This window comes from Lampetra fluviatilis, chromosome 13 (genome assembly GCF_964198595.1).
Source record: "Lampetra fluviatilis chromosome 13, kcLamFluv1.1, whole genome shotgun sequence".
NCBI lineage: Eukaryota > Metazoa > Chordata > Hyperoartia > Petromyzontiformes > Petromyzontidae > Lampetra > Lampetra fluviatilis.
In genome coordinates this window covers 8,405,062-8,423,364 of record NC_136287.1, presented here as the reverse complement: position 1 = coordinate 8,423,364, position 18,303 = coordinate 8,405,062, and the positions used below count along the sequence as shown (strand labels likewise).

The window sequence follows — 18,303 nt, the reverse complement described above, 5'->3', positions numbered from 1 at the left end:
GAGCAATCCATAATAGCTAATAATGTAGCCAGTAAGCCATTGGTAAGTGATATAATAAGGTAATAATGGTTATATTGTATGAAAATGGCTCAGTTAGGAAAGCATAGTGCCCTGTTATGAGTTGTTTCCTCTACAATTCACCCGGCCAGGTGGCTCAGTGAATAGCTCAGATTAAGAAGGTTGTGCATTTATATTCTGGTTAGTGTGGTTCACTCCAACCTATCATTCCTCCAGGATCAATAAAACAAGTACCACTTTCTAGGGAAGCCAGCAGTGGCTGTCCTTTGTATATACTTGCACCTGTCATTGGTATGTGGAATTTCCAACACTTGGCTCAGGGTTGTAAATGGGAGATAAGCACTGCCTCAAAGCTTGTTTGAGAAGAATATCTGTCGCATAAATCTGATACCCTAAATCAGTTCTGTTGAGATATCATACTGAACCATTTTATTTGCTCACATTTGTATTTCGCAAATTACCACGTGCAGTCCATATATACTAGGCAGGGGCTAATTTAAACTTTTTCTATCCTTACTTAGCATACCAAATCCAGTTTACCTCTCGCTATGGCTGTAGGTATGAATCATGTGCCTAATCCAGTCTACTAGTGACTTGGAAAAAAATCAGTGAGCAATTAAGCACTGATACTGGGTCTAGTGTTTCAGCGAAAGAGGTTGAGATGTACGTGCATGCATACATACACACAAGTACACTACACATATATACATAGGTCATGTTTAAATTATCCTCGAAGAAAATAGTGAAGCAAAAATAAAATTAAGATTGAGAACCAGTAGCATTGAAACACTTGAAGGAACTGATGTTCAAATAGCAACTGCACGACAGTTATAATGTCTCCAAAGTGTTTTGGGTTGTACCGTATATTGTTTGGTGGATGTCAATTCAGTTCCTGAACAAGCTTCAAGGACGTGAAGCAAAACGTCGGACATCGTTTCAAACAACATATGGTACAACCTCAAAACAAACCAGAGCTATACAGCGCAACCGTGAAAACCTACGCAGTAGAATTGGCAACATGTATAATGGGGGAGGGTAGAGGGGAATAATGAAGAACGAAATGTACAGCAAAGGCCATAACTTGTAATCGGGAAAAACAATTGTTGGGATAATTCATGGACACAAAGGACAGAATTCCACAGTAGCAAAATAATAAAATCGCAAGGAAATGTGATGGGAACCTCGTGAATGTGAACACGTGTGCAACTCTCTGCATGATACCCCAAATGGACTAAAGTACAGCGAGGTGGCAGTCTTTGTTACGGTGGAAATAAAGAGAACAATTAAAAGCTTGGACAGTTTTAACAAAAAAATATAAGAAAATGGCCATTGTCTCAGTGTGGAGATGAGAGATAATAAAAAAATGGTTATTCTAAAGGAGCTGGGGAAATGGGGGTGAGATGGGAGTGAGAAGAGCAGCATTGGAGATAGGTAGGTAAGATAGATGGAGGAGAGATGGAGTAATTATTTGGAGGACATGCTAAATATAGCACAATAGAATATGATATATGGGGACAATGAAGAGAGATTTAAGATTGGTAACCAAACCAGAAAGGCACGGGGATTGGAGTATATGAATTCCAAAGTAGGGTTGATAAAGCATTGCCGTTAAACACAATATCGTCTGGTTGCACATGACAATCCGCTCAGCTTTGATAACAAAGAAAGTGACAGCAGAGGACAAGAGAAGAGTACCGTAATTCCATAGGTGGTTAGAAAGGTCAGGACACAATGGGTTCAACAAAATGTAACATTTGTGGCGCAAGTTCTAATCACGTTCACATATGCATGATTTCTGGTCACAAAATTTTTTACCGCAATTTTAAGAATATCTAAATGCTATGACTTGACTTTTCAATGACACAATCTAACACAAATATCCTAATATTTGATTGGTAAACACATACATATTTTTAGGATTTGTATTCTCATTCACAATTGATTTTGATTACAATGTCACGACTAACCGCACTTGCCTCAACAGTCTGTTAAGCTTATAGGAGGATCTATATCTTTGTACGAGGGCACTGTATATATGTGGGAGCGGATGTGCAGCGTTTAGTGCGATTCGCGACAAAGCCTGCAAGCCAAGTTCGATTTCCGCTCACGACCAACACCAGTGATGATTATCTGAACCAGTCCTGGGCCTTCCCTAGATCTATTCAGCCTCAAATGAGTACCTGGTGTGGTGTGTAAACATCGTCACTGTGAAGACAAAGGCAGCCAGGTGTGATACTAGTTACCGCCTATTTATGTTCCGCGTCGGCCTGCATAGATACGATATTCGCTTTCAGCTCTTGCGCCAAACATCTGTTAAGGCTATACGGGGGATCTTTGTCTTGTGTTTGTATATATGTTAGACATTTCCAGAGATGATCGTAACAGACAGATTGAGTTATGATATACATTTCACGCGAATTTATCTGAGTATATGATTATAACTATATTCCAAATATTAAATAATTCCATAATAATCACATTTGGGCTCAAAAAAAAATATGACTCAAAGGTTGATTGATTTTACTCATAAGGCCGGATCATTTTAGAGTTCTCAAAAGTCTTGTACAAAGCCCTTTTCAAATATTTGATCCCCATCATCAGTGAACCAGGTAATTCACCTGCCTCAGAGTGTGACGAATGACAAATCCTATAAAATCTGGACGAAATCCAATACTGGTTGCTTGTACCAAGTAGTAAATTGAACTGGTGTAAACAATACCGTCCATGGTGCCCTAGTTAAGTTGACTGAAACTGAACGAGCCTGGCAGTGTGCTTTCCAGTTGACGCTACTGGTGGAAGGTTTGCACGAACTCAGTTATTTGTATTTTTCAAAACGTGCCAAATAATGCACAGCACGACTGTACAAATCCCATAGCATTTCAGTATTTTATTCAAAAGCAGTCCATTGTGAGAGGTGGCAGTGGTCTGGAGAAACCGTCAGTGGATGGACCATGGCTAATGATGATGTCCCCATTGTGCACCATTCTCCCGGCCCCAAATATAGCAAATTAAAAATATTAATATTTAAAATGATGAGGTGCTGCCTTGTTTATTTGCCATAGTGAGCAGTCCCCTAATTTAAACTGCTGTAAGGTTAAGATGTTGAGCGCAAGTACCGCATGAGTAGGTTAATTTGGTATCAAACCATTGCAAAACATGTCATCAAACGTACACAAATGTCATTCCCCATGTTATTTCCTGAATAAAAACAATGCATAGCCGTGTAAAATGGTATAAAAGTAACAAATAAATGAACAGAGAAAAACAAAGCATTATTTGAGTTATGAAGATTGTGTCAAAATACTTCGTTTTTTTGTTTAATTCCAATTAACGTATATATGTTTTATTATTTCATAGCCCCTGTGCTGGATGAAGGCGTTCTCATATGTTGATTATGGGATGTTTGACCATACTTCACCACAATATGGCTCACCACTGATGTTATCCATGGCTGAAAAATAGAACTTAGGTCGCTGTATTCACACCATATGAAGCAGTATCATATCTATAATTATAGATTAAACACAATAAAGTCTAACATTACTAGACTAAGGTTAATCATATCAGTATTATGTAAAAAAAAAACTAACTTGTGACCACTGGCTTCATTTATTTTATTCCAGTATCAAAACCAGTCCACTACACCTCAGATAAAATTGGATGGGAAAATTCTATATCAGTTTTGAGGAAAATATACACTCAGTCTATTTTGGGCTAAATTAAACTATTGCTGTAGATGTTAACCAAAACTTCCTTGTTTTTTAGGTATTATGTGTTAATACTGTAAGCAGTCAGATTGCAACACAGATTTACGGGTATCCGCTTGATCAGCAGTGAAAATATGAAGGGTAACATCTTCTTGGTTCTTTCGGTAAAGTCACGTAGAAGGGAAATAATAAAATAATAAGAATAAAACATAATAAAATAATTATCACGACGTTTCGGCCACAACGCAAGCAGCCATCCTCAGGTGAATTTACCGAAAGAACCAAAAAGATGAATCCCTGCAGTCACGAAAGCTTTAAATCGAAATTTATGAAGGGTAAGTGAATGATCACATCAACTCTGGAAAGAAGTGAAGCCTGGATGCGCATGCAAATAAACAAACAGCAAATTCTGTCTGATTTAAATACGAGAATCGTAGAAATGTAAGGTAAATAATAAACAGGAAGAAGCAGTGGAAAATATAAGTGAAGGTGCCATTAAAAACCAATCAGGGGTAGAAAGGTTTTCATTAAAAATATTGTTAAAGTCAGATTAGTCTGGGTATGGAGAGATTTCAAAGGTGCTCTAAAATGTATCGTAAATGTAAGCAAATTTCACACTAATTTCAGAGCATTAATAGGTGGCTATACAACAGAGGCAGATATGTGAACTCGAAAATTGTATTGTAATATTTAAGCAACCAGTAAATGTAATTATAAATAAATAAATTGGACTGGTTAAACAAGCAACAAAGCACACAACACCACTGTGTGACAAAGCTTTGGCTCACTGCGTGTGTGCATACTGATGGCAAGACTCAGCCTTCGACAGATTGACACTGCACGAAGAACATAAGCTCACACGCCATGGCTAGGTGTAAAGGGTTATGCGAAAAATGTTAACTAAATGGAAAATATGTTAACTACATTCCAAATATAAACATCATGGGGTTTTTTTGTTAAAATGTTTTTATTCAGCTGTCACGAAACACAATTGGGTTAAATATTAATGGCGAAATAAATTAGATTTAGATAATTTCATAAATCATTTACATGAACAGAACGGGCTCTACTTTACACATCCAAACACCTGTTTCTGTTTTCCATGCAGGAGGACATGGCAAAGGAGGTCGTTTAAAAGTGGTTGACCATGTATATACATATATATGTTTTCAACCACTCAGAAGGAAATTGAAAACGTTGCAGAAGATGCTGCTGGCTAAAAATTAATTCCCAAAGGTGATCAAGTGTAATATTGTACATTTCTGACAGTAACATATCAACATGAAGTTTAAAAAATATATTATTTAGTTTGTACAGTTCAAACCAATTTCCCCTGAGGCTATTATTAGCCGAGTGTGTTAAAAATAAAACAATGGCCAGGGACATGCATTAAGATTTAAGGAATTGGATACAATTAGCTGTCCAGATGTGGGGTCTTTTGTATCACCAAATATAAGGGAGTTACCTCTCTCGCATATGAACCATACGCACCTGACGGGCAGTAACTGTAACATCTTCATGTTAGATCAACATGATGTGCTGTGATTTTTGAAAAAAGCCGCTAGCTTTGAAAACATATATTTTTTAAGAGGGTGGTGGTGGGCGGGGGATTTTTTTTGCGGAGACTTAAAAAATATTAAAGATGCATTTTAAAAGTGTGCAAAATTATGCAGCACACAGGGAAACCCGTTTTTTTTTCTCTTCATGATTGCGGAAGACCTTGTGTGACACGTTTGACAGGCAGTGGCTCAAATTAGCGGAGGGCAAAGACAGCGCCGCTGGCTCCGATTGAATTTTGCAAGCGTTGCTCACCGCTCACCTGTCTCAGGAGCACGACATCCGAGACGCGTTCGCGGCATAGGTACGAAGAATCTGGGTGCCTGGATCGAGTCGCAAGGCCGCATCGGGCAGCAGCGCCGTCGCTCATTCAAACGAGCCGCCGGGGGAGGGGGGGGGAATTAACAGTTCTCAATTAGACAATTAACAATGGGACACGATCAACGCAGATAATTACCGGGGAGGAACGTTGTCACGAGTCCCTCAAACTTGGCCAAACAGGCAGACTGCCACAGGCACCCCTTGGCAGGGAGTAATCGCTAGATTGCTACCTCATTTATCAACCTAATCAGCGAGGGCCACTCCCGGTTGACACCGAGCGGGTGCCTGGGTGGCTGGGGGAGATAGCCCAAGAGGTTGGTGGTGGTGGTGGGGGGGGCTAAATGGGAGAGAGGAGAGGGCCGGCGGGGTGGGGTGGAAGGAGAGGGTTGGTTGAGGAAGTTGACGGGGAGGGAGGGGGGGTTGAGGAAGGATGTGAAAGAGAGAGTGTGGTGGGGGGGGTGTGGGGGACTGGTTCGTGTTGTTTCTATAGTAACGGCCTTTTGGTACAGCTCAGAAGTGGCTGGAGGTGATTGGCTCTCAGCCGCAGATGCTGCGGTTTTTAAATACTGCTCATCGCACTGAAAGAAGCAGCATTGCCTCCGAGCCTCTGAGGGTTGAATATAATTTGTAAACTGTGGTAATTAGAAGGAAAAAAGTAACAAAAATATTTAAGAATAAATGTGCGTAGAAACATTTTGTTCATGCAGACGGTAGTAACGCGTGCTATTAAAGTCAATGCAGTACTCTTGGGGTATGTGTGGGCAGCACCATAGACAGCTGCCTTTGTATCGCCATTGCTAACGCCACAATTACTCATAAATATATAACAAAAATACAAACTTTGTATAAACAGTATTAATTACATGACGAATGCAAAACATACACTTTGAACTACACTCAACCCGATGATCATTTTCATAAGGTGCCAATGCAGGTTTTGACAATGATACTGATATTATTCGTGTGCTCTTTGCGAACAAACAATGTGGACTTGTTGTGGTTATTGGGACGAGCATGCTGGACTCATAACTCATTTAATGTTCGAGTTGAACATGGTTAAAAGGTTGAGCAAGTCAAAATACCGAACATTGCCCCTGTCCACCAAACGGTAAAATGGGGACACACATGTGAAGTTATTGGCGATCAGAAGTAGTGTGGTAAATTATACATAGCCATCATCTATTTTTAAATATTTTGTTATTGTGATAGTCTTTAAATAGCTAACTAGTAAATGATGCCCTTTAAAACAGGGCGTCTGTCTTTGCCTGCAGCAGCATATGCACGACGCGTGAGCCTGATATTCATTCACCTTCAGAAAAGGCATTCTTTACTATCCATAGCACACATACACAATTCATTCATGAATATCCTTTATTTTACCAGGGCAAAGCATACATATTTCTTTGTGTATGTTTTAAAAATATAATCTGAAACTGTCATTAAATAGAACAGTGCATTAAACATTTTGTACGATTTTATATCGTGGGCGGTTCTTTGAATATAAAATGATCTGTTGTGTCATTGGCACGCAATTGCCTCTTGTGCATGACAATTGTGCCACCCGAGTCTTTAACATTTGCCGTACAGCAGGCGCGCACGCGCTTTCTTAATTCCCAGCGTGAAAGCTACCGGGAGGTCGCGGGAGTCAAACCCCCCCCCCCCCTGAATCCTCGAAAAGCGACTCAGCGGCGGCTTTTCACCACCCCCTGAATGTCATTCGACAACTTAAAGTCGTCGACGGCCGCGTCACGAACCCAAAATGAATAGCCTACGCGAGGGGTTAGTCGAAGCGAGCTGTCGATTACTCACGCTAATGCCCGCCCACCCCATCACGAACTAAACCCCACAAGGTAGAGCTCACCCCCCCCCCCTCTCTCTCAGAACGACCTGCAACGTACGTCCACTTACCAAGCGAGCTCAACATTTCCTTTCCAATGTGCCCGGGCGTTGCTCTGAGCTGAAAAAAGTTGGAACGGCACTCTCCGCACGGGAGGTGCTGCCATTTTTGCGCATTGCCCGTGTCCTGCACCAAGGCACCGAAAGATGCCCCCCCGTTAGCGCCTGTCTGGCTGGAGTGAGTCCTTCACATGAAATCGAACGCAATTTCCTTTTTTTTTCTCGATAATAATAATTTTAAAAAATGTTGCATTCAGAAGCATCCTTTTTTTTCTTCATTGCAACTAAGGTTTGTGGGCTGTTAGGCGCAAGCTACATTCAGCACGAGGTATGAATGTTTTACAATGTAATTAAAATGTAAGAGTAGCCGGCTACCTGCAATTGAAGACCCCGCCGTCTCAACATGCCCACATGCGCAATTGCACCTGAGCCTATATAGAAAAAAATACATGACCACTTCCACGGCAAATAGCACTGCCGATTTCCTCTGAATTGCATATTACTTAAATGCTATAAGCTCTGGTGCAGCAGTGCAAAAATAAACTCTGCAAGATCAGAGACATACTTAAAGGCACTAATATTGAACTGGATATATCATTAGGCATAACTCAAATGATGCTGATGGCTTGAGCTGATAGAAGACCTTATAAAAAGGCTCAGTAGTGAATCAGGGTCTCTAATTTTAATTATATCGTTAATCCAGCTCTCAGTGTGAAAGAAGTAATCTATTTTTTTTTCCTTCAAAGATGTAAATTTTCACACAAGGGACCAAAAACATAAGCCGTGGTGCTCGCTGTTAATTAGGTTAGCGTTTTTAATGTAAAATTCCCTTCCGATTTTTATTGATGTCTTCAGGAATACATTGATTAATATTAGTAATTTTTAAGTTCACACGTTTCTTACTATTTATACAATGACAAAATAGCTTTAGACATCAATGGTAATATAAATATGAAAACTAAATGTAATAATTGATGTCGAGTTGTAAACATGCAATCTGGTTTATCCATATTGCAACTAAGGACAGTGTCAACAGTTTTTATTATGTGCCTTACTGTGGAAGGTATTTCTTAAACCAGCGACGGCTTTAAAGTTAATGAAGAAAAAGACTTCATTTTTATCCATACCACTAATTTATAGACCACACTATAATGAACACTGTAAATTGTAACTTCCAGCTTTAGAAGATTGGTTTACGTTTAGCATGAACATATGACCAAATTATATATATTTTTTTACATGTAAGGACAAGTTTAAAACTAACAAATAATTGACTTAAAGCTTTCGTGACTGCAGGAATTTATATTCTTTGGGTCTTTCGGTAAAGTCACGTAGAAACAAAATAATTAACAAAAACTACGACGTTTCGATCGCAACACAAGCAATCGTGACTTTACCGAAAGACCCAAAGAAAACAAACAATTGGCAACTACAATTTGTAATTTAGCCGCTTTACATGCAGACTGCATTTCACACCAAATGTCAAACACCAAAAATGACGAGTAATTGTGAAATAATAATTTCCAGCCCTTCCCCACACTGTCAGTCACGGAGATTTGTTTATCAAACTTACAATGTAATTAAAGTGTCAGTGTGGGCTGGTGGAGACACCTAAACCCGATTTCAGATATCATTCACCAAAGATCAGATGCTAGCCATGGCAAAGATTTGAACTCGGGTATCCGGAAACATATCTCAGCAAGCACCAGTTGCATTTCACTGGAGAATAACTGACGTGAAATTGTATGTAGCGATAAAGTCTAAACATAGACACACACGCGTATAATACAAAAAAAAACACGCTACGAGATCCATAATACATGGTTTTTTTGGGGTGTTAGATCGCGTAAATATATAAACGTGTCGTTAAACCCGCCACCACCCGACACAGCCAATTAGTAAGGTTTCTCACGTAAACAGAACATGCCAATTCGTTACTAGTACAGCACACCGGTGTGTTGGAGAGCAAAGCCACAACATTTACAATCTGAGATATTAAATAGCCAACTCGTCCCAATGACACATTCAACATTTCCCCCAAACTGAATTTACCAAGAATTTATTTTATTTTATTTAAATCTCGCCGCGTTAAAGTGCTTCGGCACTCAAAGAGGAACGGCGTGACGGCGCAAGCTGCCACCAACCCACCCCGGTACCTGTTGTGAGTGCGGTCGCCTTCCACCCCCTTCGCTCGGTGGCAGTCGCTGCAGAGACGCAGCTCGCGAGCCTCCAGCTGAGAGGGCTTCACTGACAGCGCCGAGTTCTGGGAGGAGGCTGTCAGAAGGAGAACGAAAGGGGACCCGGTGGGTAACGCAATGGCAAGCGGTTGAGCCGTGAGCGAGGGCGCAAGAGGTTGGTGGAAGGCATGGCTGGAGGCGGAACGGACGGGAGGAGGTGGGTTTGCAGGGGAGGAATGAAAAATAAGACTGAAGGTGGGGGAAAAGGTAGGGGGAGCAGCGAGAGGGGAGGGAAGCAAAGGATGAGAGAGAGGAGGTGGGCTATGGCGTTGTGGCGGGCGGTGTAAGGAAGACGGCGCTGGAACAGGCAGTGGGAGGATAAAGACATCAGCTAAATCGATCCCGGCTGAATCTCGTGGCCGGCCAGCACTGCACTCTCACTGAACAGCGGCGTCCGAGACACCGGCTTATAGCCACGGGAGGGGAGTCAGGCTGGCCAATGGCGTGGCTGTTGCCGTGGAAACTCTTCCCATCATCAAATGCACATTGCACAGTTTGCTGCGCTCGAAAACCATTGTACCACCCCCCTCGGCCTCTCGCATCGTGCCCAACTGCAACATCCTCGTGGTTTTGACATTCAGGGGATAATTCCTGGAAAAATATTACCTGCTCTGTCCAATTTGCATAATGATAAAAAAAATGTATACTATCATTACCCGGCAGGAATTAGGCTCAAATGAAACGTACTCTATGTTTTGAGGTTACCCAATTAAACTAAACTGTTGTCAAAATACAGGAATATGCTTTAGAAGTAGTTTTATTTTTCCATGCAATCTATTTGCACCTGTTCATATGCATAATTACCATGTATGAATGGAAACAGATTACCGCTATAATGCCTTATATTATCGTTGTGATTAAATGCAATCAAATTACAGTTATGTGTACATCATCTCAGCTGTATCACAACATATCCATCAATCACATTGCTCTATGAAGCCCATATAACTGAGATGCAAGCTATTCTAGTTGTTACCGTGGCGCACGCTATTAGTAATGTAGATGTATGTCATGTAGACATTGTCGGTTTACGGAACATGGTTAAAACCATAATTCTACGGCAGTATAAGAACGACTGTATATGGCCATGTGTACATAGAAATATATACAATGGGAACAATACATCCTTGAAAACACATCCCATTTTAGGCTAGTCCTAGTTATTTAAAAAAAAACAACCTCATAAAACTCGTAGTTTCTACAAAAAAAGGATGTATTACTTTTGTTTTTAAAAACAGAGTTAATGTATGTGATGATAAATGTATCCATACTGGCTTTATAGGCCTTGATATATTACCCCTATTGATGATAAATTTACAAGACTTTTCCCAAATCACATATTGAATTTAAAACCCTCTATGCATTATGGATAAATCCTGCATGACTCCTGCTGCCTAATTTATTTCTGCTCACAAAGCAGGCTCGTGTTGTCCGTATTCCGTGAAATCTCCAGAGAAATCTAGGTGACACCACTGTCCAGAGATTGACTTTTTTTCTTTGAAATACCAACTGATATACAATTGATGCATTCTACAAAGGACAAGCATAGGGTTTTGTATCTTACTGGATTTTGTGAAATGAATAATAATTATTAATTGGCCGCTTCGGGGGTGCTCTGTATAAAATCAGCATTTGAGTCATCACCGCTAAGTTGCACTTTCCATCTGTTTGTCTGCCTATCTACTACGTGTCTTTGTGCCTGTCTGGAATGATCCTATATGTACACACATCCACCTACACAACTTTAAAATTGTCCATCCAAACGGGAATCGTAGTTGTAATGTATATACGTATTAATCCTGGGCTAAATATTTGCATTTCAAATTCTCTCAAATCACCGGATCTGGCAGCTCTGATGATGACGGCAGAAATACCAGTGACAGCAATAACGGTAGGATGAGATGCAGGCACAGTGAGTAAATCACGCGGAAAGCTGGGGCATTGCGTCAAAATAGCAGGACCTCTCAAGCCTGCTCCCTATCTTCTCCCAAGGGCATCTCCATACAAACACATAATCGGGCTTGTCTTGACGGCTCAGCCAGAGAATACTGACTGCCTACATCTGGGCAGTGCAATAAAAAAAATAATCCCCACACCACTACATCTTTTATTGCTTCCAGGGAATTTCTGTGCCAATACATAACCAGCTAAAAGTCACCGCGCAATGTATCTTTAGGGACTCGTAACTTATACGTGTATCCCCTCAGGGACTTTCGAATATCAGACGTGGAGCCGCTACCACCCTGGTGAGTATTAGGATTGTCACAGAACGCTCTCAGGGGCACTGATATATTAATGCGCAATTTTACTTCCCAGTCATTCTGTAAAATGGGAGAAACAACTTATCACGCCTCGCTGTAAAACCACGGAGCTCCGCTCACGCTCTGCGTCATGCCATAATTCTACTTGAAAACTCGGCCGGGAAGCAAAAGCAAGCGCATGGCAGAACAGCGTGGCACTCTGTGTACAACACCGGCAAAAAATGTTGCACATGTACGGTTTTGTATCCACTTTCGTCTTGACATTACGGCGTTCCAGAGACGAGAAAATGCACGTAATTTACATGCAAAAACTGTGTTGGACTGAACAAAAGAATTCCTCACATGCATGTGTTTTCATTTGCACTTTCAAACTTTCAATACCATGATTATGTCAGCACACTGTAATAGTTTATGCATGTGAAACAAGGAGGTAATATACTTTTTCCGCAGACTAACTTTGCACAATTCATAAAAATGACGAAATTAAAAGCTATCTTGAGCTGTATGGTAATTTAATTGTGATGGCAAATTGGTCCAAACACACAAATGACGTGACCATGAATTTAAAAAAATCAGAGAGAAAATCCTTTGGCTTGTGGAGCTAACACATTGTCAAAATATTGAAAGGAGCCAAAATATAGGGAGTATATATATATACACATGCCATATATAAACAATGTTGTTGAAATCCTAGTCTTTAGTCACTCTTCATGCTTGTACCACATTTGTGGTGATTGTTAATTATACAGAATTAACTTAGTAGGGGGAAAAAATCAAGATATTTATGGATAATTATTCTTGTAAAGGCACACAAAAACCAAACCAACAGCTGCTAAACACCAATGCCCCCCCCTCCCATCTTGCTAAACATCCAAATTGTAACGCAGAAAAAGTGTCCTCAGTTTTGTTACCTAATCTATGGTTCTTTCGGTAAAGTCACATATATAACAATTATATAAAAAATGAAAATAAAGTGAATACAAAATAATAAAAACATCACGACGTTTCGATCGCAACACAAGCAATCGTCATCAGGAGAAAAAAGAGGGGTAAAACTGCTGAGGCAGGCTGTTTATAAAGGTTTAAAGATCGGCGGGGCAGCTAATGTTAATTTAGGAGAGGTCTCCGACATCGGCAGTAGGTGTACACCATCTTTGTTACCTTTCTGTGGAGGTTGAGCATCTACACGCACCGTCTCATCTGGCTTTCAGGTGATGATGGCTACAGGATGGAAGAGTGAAGAGACCAGGGGCGGTTTCTTCATTAGGGCGATTGGGCGACGCACCACCAATGTCATTCAACCACAGAGTCACGCTAGCCGTCACTGTGCCTCTGGATATAGTCCAATCAGCGTCATGCTACGTTCTGTGGAGTACCGCCTCTTTTTGGGCGATTTCACTCCGGCTGAGAATCGCCCAGAGTGTTCCCATAGACTTACATTCAAAGATGTTTTTTTTCGAACGGGGGGCGCTGCAATGCATTCTCTATGGCTTCCGGGAGGGCTCGCACTAACGTGTTTACGTCATCATACGTAAGCACGTTTCATCCAACAATATAATTTGTCGCCACCTAGTGGAATCTTTAATAAAAGAAACTTGAGTGGATTGTATTAATAGTGAGTATAGAAACAAACAAGATGTATTGTAAGAGTCACTTTTTTTTTCATTAATATTAAAGAAGTGAAGTTGCCTTTACATGCTTAAGCTGTTAATTTATCCATTGCATGGGTGGACCTTATCCTTATCAATCATCCAGACATTTGCCCCCCTGAGAGATTTTGCAGGAGCCGCCACTGGAGGAGACCACATTATTTATGAGTTGTGCACATGCTTGGAATGTTGGTTTCATAGTTTGCTTTTTTCCTTTCCAGGGGTGGATTAAATAGTGAGAGATAAATGGAGAATATGTGATGACTGCCACCTTGACCATTTCTGCCATGCATGCTGCTTAGGTCTCTAATCACTGCCCACTGCTGGCTGAATAGTGGTCAACAATCAAAATGGATGAAAGCAGAACGGTACCATTAAAACGCATAATTGTTAAGATAATAGACGATCTGCCACAACTAAAAAAATGCATCCACATGCCATTCACATACAATTTGCTAAAGTTGTGGCAAGATGTATTTTCAAGGCAAAATATGACAGGCTCTTATATTGGCACTAGCTAGAACAGATTGACAACGCTCCAGTACTCACAGGAAACTAAGATAAGCTTCACTTCTGTGTAACTCAAATGTTTATTTTTAAATAGATCATTACTTGAAACAACATACAAATGTTCCCATTAATGCACGACGTACAGTTTTGGTTAAAAAAAAAATATGTAACATGTAAAATTATGCTGATACTCCAGTGGTGCAAATATGTGCAAGAGATGCAAATTTGTATAATTATATATAAAGGAATAACAGTTTGCGAGGTAGTGCATCGGAGCATGCCTTGGTAATTGGAGGAAGGAGATAAGAGAGAGTGTTGAATCGAGATGCCAAATTGGCAGGGAATGGTGTGAGATGTAATCAGGCAAGGACCTCTACCTGCAGTAAAAGCTGCTCAGATGAGCTCAAACTAAATATCTGAAATGTGCTTTACTATCCCGTGATTTTTAAATGAACTATCTAATGTGGCCTGTGAATGTAACTAATGAAAACGGTTCAGCACATGAGCATGATTAGTGACAGCACGGATATCACACCGTTCTGCTCACCTGAGCTTATTAACCTGATGGCACGTGGGCTGACTTTGTTGATTTTGGTAGCGAGACGGAAAGTGACTGCAGGGCCAGTTTTACTCGTTTTTTTAACCCCATAAGTAAAGGCCGTGACTGCAGGCAATTCATGGCTGATAGAATAATAAATGTAGACAGATACAACCCTAAAGATGGAACGGACTATAATGAGAAGAAATGAGGAACGCAGACTTCTATGTGAAGATCATGTTTGAAGAATGGCACGAAACAGGAATCTACCAAAAGTAACGGGAACATTAGTCGAAATAAATAGAGGCAGAGAGACAACCGGAAGCAAAGATGGAATGGAGAGATATGACAAAGCAACATCAGCAACGGCGAGATCGTGTGGGTATAATGTGAATTCGAGCAATGCACCCTCCACCACCCGACACAGCCAAACAAACCGAGTTGTCACGTGGGCAAATGTGCCAATTGATGTTCTTTAGCAAACAGGTTCCGTTGAAAAATCAAGCAAATTTTGAGGCAAGGACCGTAAGAGTCTATGTATGAAAATAGATGGGATATGATAACGATCGCCAACAGTGCAGGACTGCTGCTGGAAGTTCAAGGTCTCAGTGGCCTCCATAAAGGTGCTGGATAGGAAGAGAGGGATAGATGTAATGCACTATGAAATTGTGCAGAGTGGACAATTGGGTAGAATGTTGAGGACATTGTAAATCAAAGCCATCCCTCTTGTCAAAATAAAAAAGCAGAAGATTTTTTTCAGAAAAAATAATAAAAACAAGTATAATTATAGTATGTGTATACACATTATACATGAATTGAATTTTGCTATCCTAAGTGATTTAATTAATTGTCACAATTCTGGGTCTCGATTCCATTTAAAAATCTATTATTTTTGGTCTCGTTTATAATTTTCTCATGTTCCTGTTTTGTTTGTAAAAAAAATGTCTGCTTCATTTATACGAAACGTGTTTAAATAATTTGCATACACGTTACATTTCACAAACACAATTTAATACATGTGTTGCTGGCTAGGGTTTCCATATCTGAGGTAAGTAAAAACAATGGAAATATCATGTGAAGAAAAATCTCACAATTTCAAAAAAGAGGTGGATTATTAAACAACTGACAAAACCTGTACTTTTAATGTCCCAGGGATATTTACAGATATTGGAGGCAAAATATCCTCGGCATACCAAGACAGGTGGCAACTCTAGTAATCAGAATAGGAATCAACATGAATGAACGAATCAATGGATCATTACAAAACTAGTATACATAAATGCAACAATACACTAATTTCGGGAATTGCATCCAGAATAAAAGTAGAATCAGTCTATTGTTGGCTTCACTATGAGGAAACTTATTTTTATGCTCAAACACTATTCAAAATAAATGAATTAATATGTGGATTGTTAAAAAAAATGCTCACATTACAATTATTTTTTCATTGTATTTTAAAATCCTCCTGATTCATGCACAGAATATCCTTTTGATAATTAACACCAATGGTACATTTCTCTCCCATTGAACGGGCAAGCACACTGAAAATTACATCTCACACAGGAGTCGCATGCACTGATGGGAAAGTTTCACAAAGGTTCACCCTGGTGGGCACATTATCACTCTGCACTTGTTCACACCAGATAGTGTATTTTTGTCATCAAAATAATCCCTGTCATATTCCAAACAACAGCTCATTCAAAGTGCTGTCACTCTTGGCTCACCGCTCACATATCTCCATGAGTATCAACCTCATATAAAATCCATCTATAATATCAATATATTTGTATGAAACACAAATATTGGAGGGTTTGAAAATATGGGTATCCCTCAATATATGGAACAGAAACATTCCTGAAAAGTTGTCGGTAAAACGAATTCTATATATCGAACCCTGTTTTCCCATTGATTTCCATTATATAATCGAGATGCGTTCCTAGAGAAAAGATTTTGTCCCCAAGGCTTAATAAAATCTCACCTAAGAATGCAGCAAACCTTTTTTAAGCACATTTAATGGAACAATCAATAACTGTACGAGTTACTACTAATAATACTCGAAATAAGTCGCAAAATAAAAATGCTGTGCATAAACGTATACCCAAGGTAATTTATAGTGTCGTTTTGCACTTCCGCTATCACTTGCACTTCAACGGTCTCTTTCCATGAATCTTGACTTACATTTAGTGAAAGTAAGAATGCTGACAAAGCGATGAAATCATGAACAATACAGTACAGTACCGGGCGTGATCAACACAAAGGACAAAACCCAAAGCGAGCCAAGCTTGCGGGCCACGAAGAATGTGGGGAAAACTGGTACAGTACTAAAAGTGCACCATGAAAACCACCAGGGGCAATATGAAATGCACACGTGGACAAATGACAGAATCTGCATCGTTTGACATCTGCCCCCCCCCCCAAATATATATAATCTCGAGATTAAAAATTCCGTAAATGCAAATTGAACGCAACGCATATCGAATGGATTCCTTAATTAAATAAGTTACGTTTTGTGGACATTCCACAGATTGACTTGCCGTATAATGAGGGATAACTATTAAAAATGTATGTTTATGTAACACTTTTGACTGACAACCAAAAAGTTATGCCAGTGGAATTCCTCTTATTGAAATGCCCCTTTTTAAAGAATATTTTAAGACAGTTGTATTACACTTTGGGAATGCACAGAATTCGAAAGGTATTTCCCTTAAGTTTGTGGTTTAATATTTCATCATGTGATTTTACAATCCACTGGTTTTTTTTAAATGCTGTGCAAATTTTTGGGCTTGGTGGTCTCTCCATTGCTACCAGTAAAGGTCAGACCGTGACTCCTGGCCATACTAATTTCATGTGCAGCAGCTCAGCTGACCTTCAACAGAAATTAGAAAGACCTTTTAGGAATCAAGGAATCACATTAAAAAAGTCAAACATTCAAGGATGCATTCGTTTAGAATGAACTATATTCCACAATTTACAAACAAACTTTTTTGTCTGGAATGTTTTTGCAAGGTAACTCACTAAATGTGTAGTAAGACTCCCCACCTATTATATAAAGAACATTCCAGGTGTCAAAGGAAAACTCGACGAGTCAGTACAATGACAGCAGCTAAACTGATCTGAATTTAACACAAATTTCGCTAGTTCAATGGTTTTCAATAGATATCAAGTGCTGGTGTTCAGTAAAATGCAGTGAAGCCTGTATTATAGTCACCACTGTAAAAAGGTCACCTGTCTTACAATGCAGCATACAAATTTATCCAATCCATCTTCTATTAAAGCTTAAGATAAATCCCAATATATAGCCTACAAGGACAGCCTCTAATATTCACACACACACACATCTCTTTCTCAATATATATTTGCACGATGAAGCCTAACAATCCAAATGTTAAAATGAAATTCGTTGTCAAGATTTTTACATTTTTACATTGTATTAATGTGTTGATGCATGCGCTCGGAAAAAAAAATACAATTGCTCAGTACTGCTACATTCATGTGCTGTATTATCCTGCCATATACCATGATGAAATTTTGTAAACCTAACCATCAGTGGCGCCAACATGAGTTATGTAATCGAAAATTAAAACCTATTTTTGATTTAGAAACCCATTG

General features: G+C 39.7%; 1 protein-coding gene across 3 annotated transcripts in view; it reads right to left on the bottom strand.

The window, feature by feature from the left end:
• Positions 1-9,739, bottom strand: part of QNG1 (Q-nucleotide N-glycosylase 1) — a 72,264-nt gene extending 62,525 nt beyond the window's left edge. The window contains exons 1-2 of one of the 3 annotated variants that reach the window (XM_078862244.1): positions 9,656-9,739; positions 5,545-5,605 (exon numbers count right to left, since the gene is read on the bottom strand). The gene's annotated coding sequence lies outside the window, so the exon portion shown is untranslated. The remainder of the gene's footprint in view (positions 1-5,544; positions 5,606-9,655) is intronic. The other 2 variants (XR_013637322.1, XM_078862245.1) reach the window with 2 other exon arrangements.
• Positions 9,740-18,303: the final 8,564 nt, after the last annotated feature.